This window comes from Zalophus californianus, chromosome X (genome assembly GCF_009762305.2).
Source record: "Zalophus californianus isolate mZalCal1 chromosome X, mZalCal1.pri.v2, whole genome shotgun sequence".
Lineage (NCBI taxonomy): Eukaryota > Metazoa > Chordata > Mammalia > Carnivora > Otariidae > Zalophus > Zalophus californianus.
The window spans coordinates 71,107,480-71,114,769 of NC_045612.1; the positions used below are offsets into that span (position 1 = coordinate 71,107,480).

Here is a 7,290-nt window from a genome sequence, read left to right on the forward strand (position 1 = left end):
AGATGAGATCTTTGCCCCCAAGGAACTTGAAGCCCAGTTAGGTAGACACAAAAAGCCCCTGGAGCATAAAACAGAAGAGTATTATTTAGGCGATAAAATACATTAAGGTCTATAAATATCTGGGGAGGGAACAGTCACTTCAGGCTGGAGGCCCGACCTGGGCATGGAAGAGGGGGCTTTTGTGTATTCTCTTTCACCCTGACTTCTGTTTTTGTTTTTGTTTTTTTTTTCCACTCCCTTTCATGTGCAGCGATTCTAAATTCAGAATCATCTGAAATAAATCAGCCCCGTCTTCCACCCCCAACCCCAAACTTTGCCTGCGTGCCAACATCACTAGTGGCGTATTAGGTTTTGGTTACCGTGCCGCAAAGAGCCACAAATTTCGCGGCTTACAACGGCACGCATTTCGCAGCCCTGGCGCGGGCTTTGGGTGACGGAGCGGGAGTCACGATCTGGCCGCTGTCGCCGCCCGCCGCTCGCCACCCGCCGCCGCTGGAAAATGGCTCCAAGGGTTAAAGGAAGCTGGAGAAACACACATGGAGAGATGTAGCACCGCAGGCGTCTCCAGATGTTCGGGAATAACATTCCAGAGAGAGATTGAGCCCCTGGGGATTAGAGGACTAGTCATCACGAAGAAAAGTAGTCTTAAAACCTTCCAGAAATCTTTGAACCTGAATCAAAGTAAACGAGACACTGACTTCATGGTAGGACAATAACCATCCCTAGCCAGTGTTTGGAAACCACCATTCCTTATTTGGTAGCTGCTAAGGTAGAGATATGACCGGCTGTGCTATCACCAGTGGAGATGAAAAAGGTGGGGGGAAAAAAGAGATCAGAGTCAAAGCTTAATGGGTACATGAAAAGGGCTGCTTTCTGCAGAACAAAAGCAGAAAGACAAGGGGAGCACACCCTCTGGGAGCTCTGCCAGATGAGGATACCTTTTCCTCTCTTCAGCGCCCATAGTCTTTAAAGATGTGAGAGCTCAAAGACCAACGAGGTCCACTGCCCTTAGCAATCATCACTATAGTCCTACCCTGTGGCCTCTTGACCCACGAACTCTGAGGAGAGGGATATCAAAATGGAGGAGGCGAGAGTCACAGCTTTGGTTCCTTCTTCCAATCCATGTCCAGCACGGAATGATGTTTGAAAAGATTGTCACAGTTTTCAGCCTGGCACCGCATGCCAAGAACAAAATAATTCATAAAGGAGTTCAGAATCCCCGAATGGAGACTTGCAACATCACCTCAATGAAAATGTGTCCGTAGTTAGTGGACACACACCTCAATACTGCATTTGGTATTCTGGATCCTTCCAAAGGTGAAAGGATCATCTAGCTATTGTATGGTTAGTTCTTCTCCCATGGAAGTTTCTGCAGTTCCTGCTCTCTCGCTCTTTTTTATTTTTTTATTTTATTTATTTATTTATTTTTTTCTTTAAGATTCCATCCATTTATTTGACAGATAGAGAGCACAAGTAGGCAGAGTGGCAGGCAGAGGGAGAGGGAGAAGCAGGCTCTCCGCCGAGCAGGGAGCCGGACATGGGGCTCGATCCCAGGACCCCGGGACCATGACCCGAGCCGAAGGCAGCCGCCTAACCGACTGAGCCACCCAGGCGCCCCTCTTTTTTATTTTTTTAAGATTTTATTTATTTATTTGAGAGAGAGAGAGTACAAGCAGGGGGAGAGGCAAAGGGAGAGGGAGAAGCAGACTCCCCGCTTAGCCAGGAGCCCAACATGGGGCTGGATCCCAGGACCTGGAGATCATGACCCGAGCTGAAGGCAGACACTTAACCATCTGAGCCACCCAGGTGCCCCTCTGCAGTTCCTTCTCAAGTGGGGGTGGGGGGGGGGGGGACTCTTTCTCTGAAAATGGAAGTCAGGTAGACCAGAGCCCTACAGTCATTGCCCCAGAGATCTTTGTGGATCAGTCTGTGAATGGCTTGTTGACACCATAGGCATCACATTGCGGAGCCCACGAGCAAGACATGATGATGTCCCCCCAGGCTCACCATTGCTACCTCCAATGCAGAATAATCAAATCCAAAGGAACTTCGGCGGACTCACCGGCACAGATGTCCTTGTGTCTAAAATTATGTGCTATCACAGCGCCTGGGTGGCTCAATCGGTTAAGCATCTGCCTTCAGCTCAGGTCATGATCTCAGGGTCCTGGGTTCAAGCCCTGCGTCAGGCTTCCTGCTCAGCAGGAAGTCTGCTTCTCCCTCTCCCTCTGCCACTCCCCGCACCTGTGCACACACTCTCTCTCTCAAATAAATAAAAAAAATCTTTAATAAAATAAGATTATGTGCTACCATTTGAATTCTGATCCTGACCCTGCTCCTGGGATTGCAAGAGTTTATGACTCAATGAAAAGTAGTGGTCTGATGGTTGTGACAAGCCTTACAGAGTTGCTGGAAAAAAAAAAAAAACTTGTGAAATAAAGATGGTACTGGGAACCAGTCACATGCTGGGAGGCAGAAGGGAATCTAGTAAATGTGCCAGATGGTTCTTTTCTTGTTCTGGATAGTTCTGATGACTGTTACCTTTTAAGCTCGAGCTTTCGCTCCCATGGTAAAAACACTTCACACTAGAATTGAGCACTCAAACAGTAGGTTTCTCTTTGATGAACAACCAGATGTGTGGATGGACAATTCCTGATCTAATTAAACATTCAACCAGGGACTCTGAAACGGAGCTTTGTCTTATTCAGGGCCTTCGTTGCCTGAATCTGCAATTCACCCCGTCAGACTTACCAGTTGAGTATCATGATTCATGCAGGTGCGTTCTTTGTAATACCTGTCTCATTTTGTTATGTTTCTGTATACCAGAATAGATTTAATTCAAAAACTGCCTTTGCCAAACAAAGTGAAGGATTAGTGACAGGAGAAGTATTCATGAAAATGAGGAGAACCCTGCATCTTGCACTTTGAGTTCAAGAAAAAAAAAAATTGAAATCCAGTTTACAAACTTTCATTGCTATTAAAATCTTTTGCTGCTACAACTCTCAGAGTTTGTGTTTTTTTTAAGATTTTTATTTATTTATTTGACAAAGAGAGACACAGCGAGAGAGGGAGCACAAGCAGGGGGAGTGGGAGAGGGAGAAGCAGGCTTCCCGCGGAGCAGGGAGCCCGATGCGGGGCTCGATCCCAGGACCCTGGGATCATGACCTGAGCCGAAGGCAGACCAACGACTGAGCCACCCACGCGCCCCAACTCTCAGAGTTTTTGATGAAAAGAGTAATCCATTTGTTTAGAGGTGGGGAAGTGTCAGTAAGGTGTCCTGAGTTTGCTTTTGGTTCTTTAAAAAGGAAAGTCTTGAGATTTTAGAAGTGTGAATTATCTTCCAACATGGGAAAAAAAAAATTACCATGTGAATTATCAGATTCTCCTTAATCCACCCCCACCATCCTGTGCTGCTATCCGCTGTGATTTCTATGCATTGAGAACACATTGCACGTGTATTCAACCCAAAGTAAAGTTGAATGAAAGTTTTAGGATAAAAATGTTGTCTCCTTAAATGGCTTATTTGCAAAAGATAGTGTTAAAGAGACATGTGACAAAATGCAGAGTTTACATAAACACTGAAAATGATGTTTAATCTCGTGGTGAATTAATAACGCTCTTTTCTCTATTTTTAAGATTGTGCGAATTTTCTGGTTGTGAAAAGTTGAGAATTTTTCCGTTGCCTTCATTTTCATCTAGTTGTTTGTATATTTTTTAATAACCTTACATTTAAAAAAAATCTTAAAGAAATGTATACCACCAATTTAGAAATTGTTGCCTTTTCTGTCATTAAACTGATACAAATTGGCATAACATATAAAGACCCATGGAACTAGAACTATTATTAAAGAAATATTACATGATGTTAGATTCCTATGATAGCAAATTTTTGTTTCACTTTCCTTTGGCAAACATTTTCTCTCAATTTCTTCAGCTTAGTCAACAATTTCTTGGGTGGAACCTGCTTGTACAACTCACTTTCATAAACAGATTTGATTCTTTTACAACATTAAACTTTTTATCAAGTTTTTAATTGATTTTAGATATAAGGAAAAAATAGTTTTGCAGTTGGATTCATATTTTTCATTAATGTAGTCACTAGTAAAATGTGCTAGCTTTGACCCCTGCCCCCACCAAATACTCTAGTTCAAAAAATGTGGAAAATGTGAAGCATTATAAGAAAAATACTAAAACCATATCAGATATATGTAAGTCTTATTGCCTACCATATATAATACCATTTTTAAAAAGTTTTTTGTTGGGCGCCTGGGTGGCTCAGATGGTTAAGCATCTGCCTTCGGCTCAGGTCATGATCCCGGGGTCCTGGGATCAAGTCCCGCATCGGGCTCCCTGCTCCTTGGGAGCCTGCTTCTCCCTCTGCTTCTCTCTCTCTCTCTCCCTCTGTCTCTCATGAATAAATAAATAAAATCTTTAAAAATAAATAAATAAAATTATTTAAAAAATAAAAAAATAAAAAGTTTTTGGTTTGTTTCTTTTTAATTTAGCTAAGTCTTAGTTAATTTGGAATCATTGGTTAATCATTTTACCTCTGATTCAGTAGTGGGGGGGTTATCCCTAATATTTTTTAGTTATTTTGAAATGCAGAATGTGTATTCATTGCACAACCCTATAATACAGTGTTTTGAGATTATCCAGTACAGAACATGTTTCCAGTCACATAGCTTTAAAGGGAAATGTTCTATCTAAGATGAAAGATGTAAGTCAAGATGTTTCTTCCTTTGTTACTTAGTTCTCTCTATACTCATGTGAACACAAGGGTAGAAGTCTTAAGTCAAACCCGTGACTTTGTCATTCAAACATATTTGTATCCCCACTTTTTTCTCTATTTGTGTTCTTAAAGTCAGAATTGAGATATTATCAAGGAAAGGCACAAAGCCATAATATCATGGTACTATGTGTTTGTACTGAAAGGGGGAAAGGTAATTAATTAATTTTGGTGGAGCGCTGATTGTACCTTGTTAAGAAGGCTCCTTTTTCATTTTCTGATATATTTTCACCTAATAAGATTGAACATGGAATATTGTAATAATATAATTTAAGGTTTCACTGTAAACAATTTGGATTAAGAATTATTATGAAGTTGTAAACTTGTCAAATTAATGTAAGACATTTTAAACTACTTTTTCGTGAAGGTACTTATTATTTTTTAAATAAAATAAAATTTTCAACAAGATACTAGCTAATAGGATCCAACAGTACACTGAAAGATTTACTCCCCACGACCAAGTGGGATTTCTTCGTGGGCTGCAGGGGTGGTTCAACATCTGCTAGTCAATCAACGTGATACAGCGGCAATAATAAAAGGAAGGATAAGAACCATACGATCCTCTCAATAGATGCAGAAAAGGCATTTGACAAAATGCAGCACCCTTTCTTGATAAAAACCCTCCACTATGTAGGGATAGAGGGAACATAACTTAATATCATAAAGGCCATATACAGAAGACCCACAGCAAATATCATCCTCAACGGGGAAAAACTGAGAGCTTTTCCCCTAAGGTCAAGAACACGACAAGGATGCCCACCCTCTCCATTGTTGTTCCACATAGCACTTGAAGTCCTAGCCTCAGCCATCAGTCAACAAAAAGAAGTAAAAAGTATCCAAACCGGCAAAGAAGTCAAACTTTGATTCTTCACAGACGACCTGATACTCTATGTAGAAAACCCGAGAGACTCCACCCCAAAATTGCTAGAACTGATGCCGGGATTCAGCAAAATTGCAGGGTGTGAAATCAACATGCAGAAGTCTGTTGCAAAGCTACTTCTTTTTAAACAACTTTTTGAAGTATAGTTGACAGACAATGTTACATTGGTTTCAGATGTAGCACACAGTGATTCAACAGTAGCACACAGTGATTCAACAACAGGATATTCTGCTATGCTCACCACCAGTGTAGCAACCATCCTTCACCCTCCGATGCTCTTCCAATACCCACTGACTGTATTCCCCATGCTATACCTTTCATCCTCATGACTTATTCATTCCCTAGCTGAAAGCCCCGTGCCTCCCATGCCCCTTCACCCATTTTGCGCTTCCCCCCACCCCCTCTGCCTTCTGGCAACCACCAGTTTGTTCTCTGTATTTATGTAAATTTATTTTGTTGGCTTTTTTTTTTTTTTTTAGATTCCACATATAAGTGAAATCCTTTGGTATTTGTCTTTCTCTGCATGACTTATTTCACTTAGCATAATACCCTCTAGGTCTATCCATGTTGTCGCAAATGGCAAGATCTCCTTTTGTGGTTGAGTAATATTCCTTCATATATATGTATATATAATATATATATATAATATGTATGTCACATCTTCTTGATCCATTCATCTATCAATGGACACTTAATATAGAGAACAAACTGATGGTTACCAGATGGGAAGGGGGTAGGGGGATGGGTGAAATAGGTGATGCTGGTTAAGGAGGGCACTTGTGATGAGCACCGGGTGATGTATGGAATTGTTGAATCACTATATTGTACACCTGAAACTAATATAACACTCTATGTTAACTATACTGGGATTAATTTTTTTTATTTTAAAAAATGGACACTTGGGTTGCTTCTATACCTCGGCTAGTGTAAATAATGCTGCAGTAAATTACATAAGGGGTGCATATATCTTTTCAAATCAGTGTTTTTGTTTTCTTTAGGCAAATACCCAGTAATGGAATTACTGGATCATATGGTATTTCTATGTTTTATTTTTAAGGTTTATTTATTCATTTGAGAGAGAGAGAATGCAAGTGGGGGGAGGAGGAGAGGGAGAGAGAGAGAGAAGCAGACTCCCCGCTGTGCAGAGAGCCCGATGTGGGGCTCCATCTCATGACCCAAGATCATGACCTGAGCCGAAATCAAGAGTCAGATGCTTAACCGACTGAGCCACCCAGGTGCCCCTCAATTTTTAATTTTTGAGGAACCTCTACACTGGTTTCCACAGTGGCTGCACCAGTTTGCATTCCCACCGACAGTGCATGAGGGTTCCTATTTCTCCACATCCTCGCCAACACTTGTTATTTCTTATCATTTTGATTTTAGCCCTTCTAACTGGTGGAGGCTGATAACCTTATTGTGGTTTTGATGTGCATTTCCCTGATAATGAGTGATGTTGAACATCTTTTCATGTGTCTGTTCACCATCTGTATGTTTGTACCATCTTCTTTGGAAAAGGACTTATTCAGGTCCTTAAACAACTTAAAATATATCTAGGATGAGGGAAAAGTCTCTGTGCATCTATACTCGATGGCAGGTATTATCAGAGAGCCACTGTATATTAATAACA

General features: G+C 41.2%; 1 pseudogene; it reads left to right on the forward strand.

Annotated features, from left to right (window-relative positions):
- The first annotated feature begins 536 nt into the window (after nucleotides 1–536).
- On the forward strand, nucleotides 537–2,893 carry LOC113930405 (annotated as a pseudogene).
- Nucleotides 2,894–7,290: the final 4,397 nt, after the last annotated feature.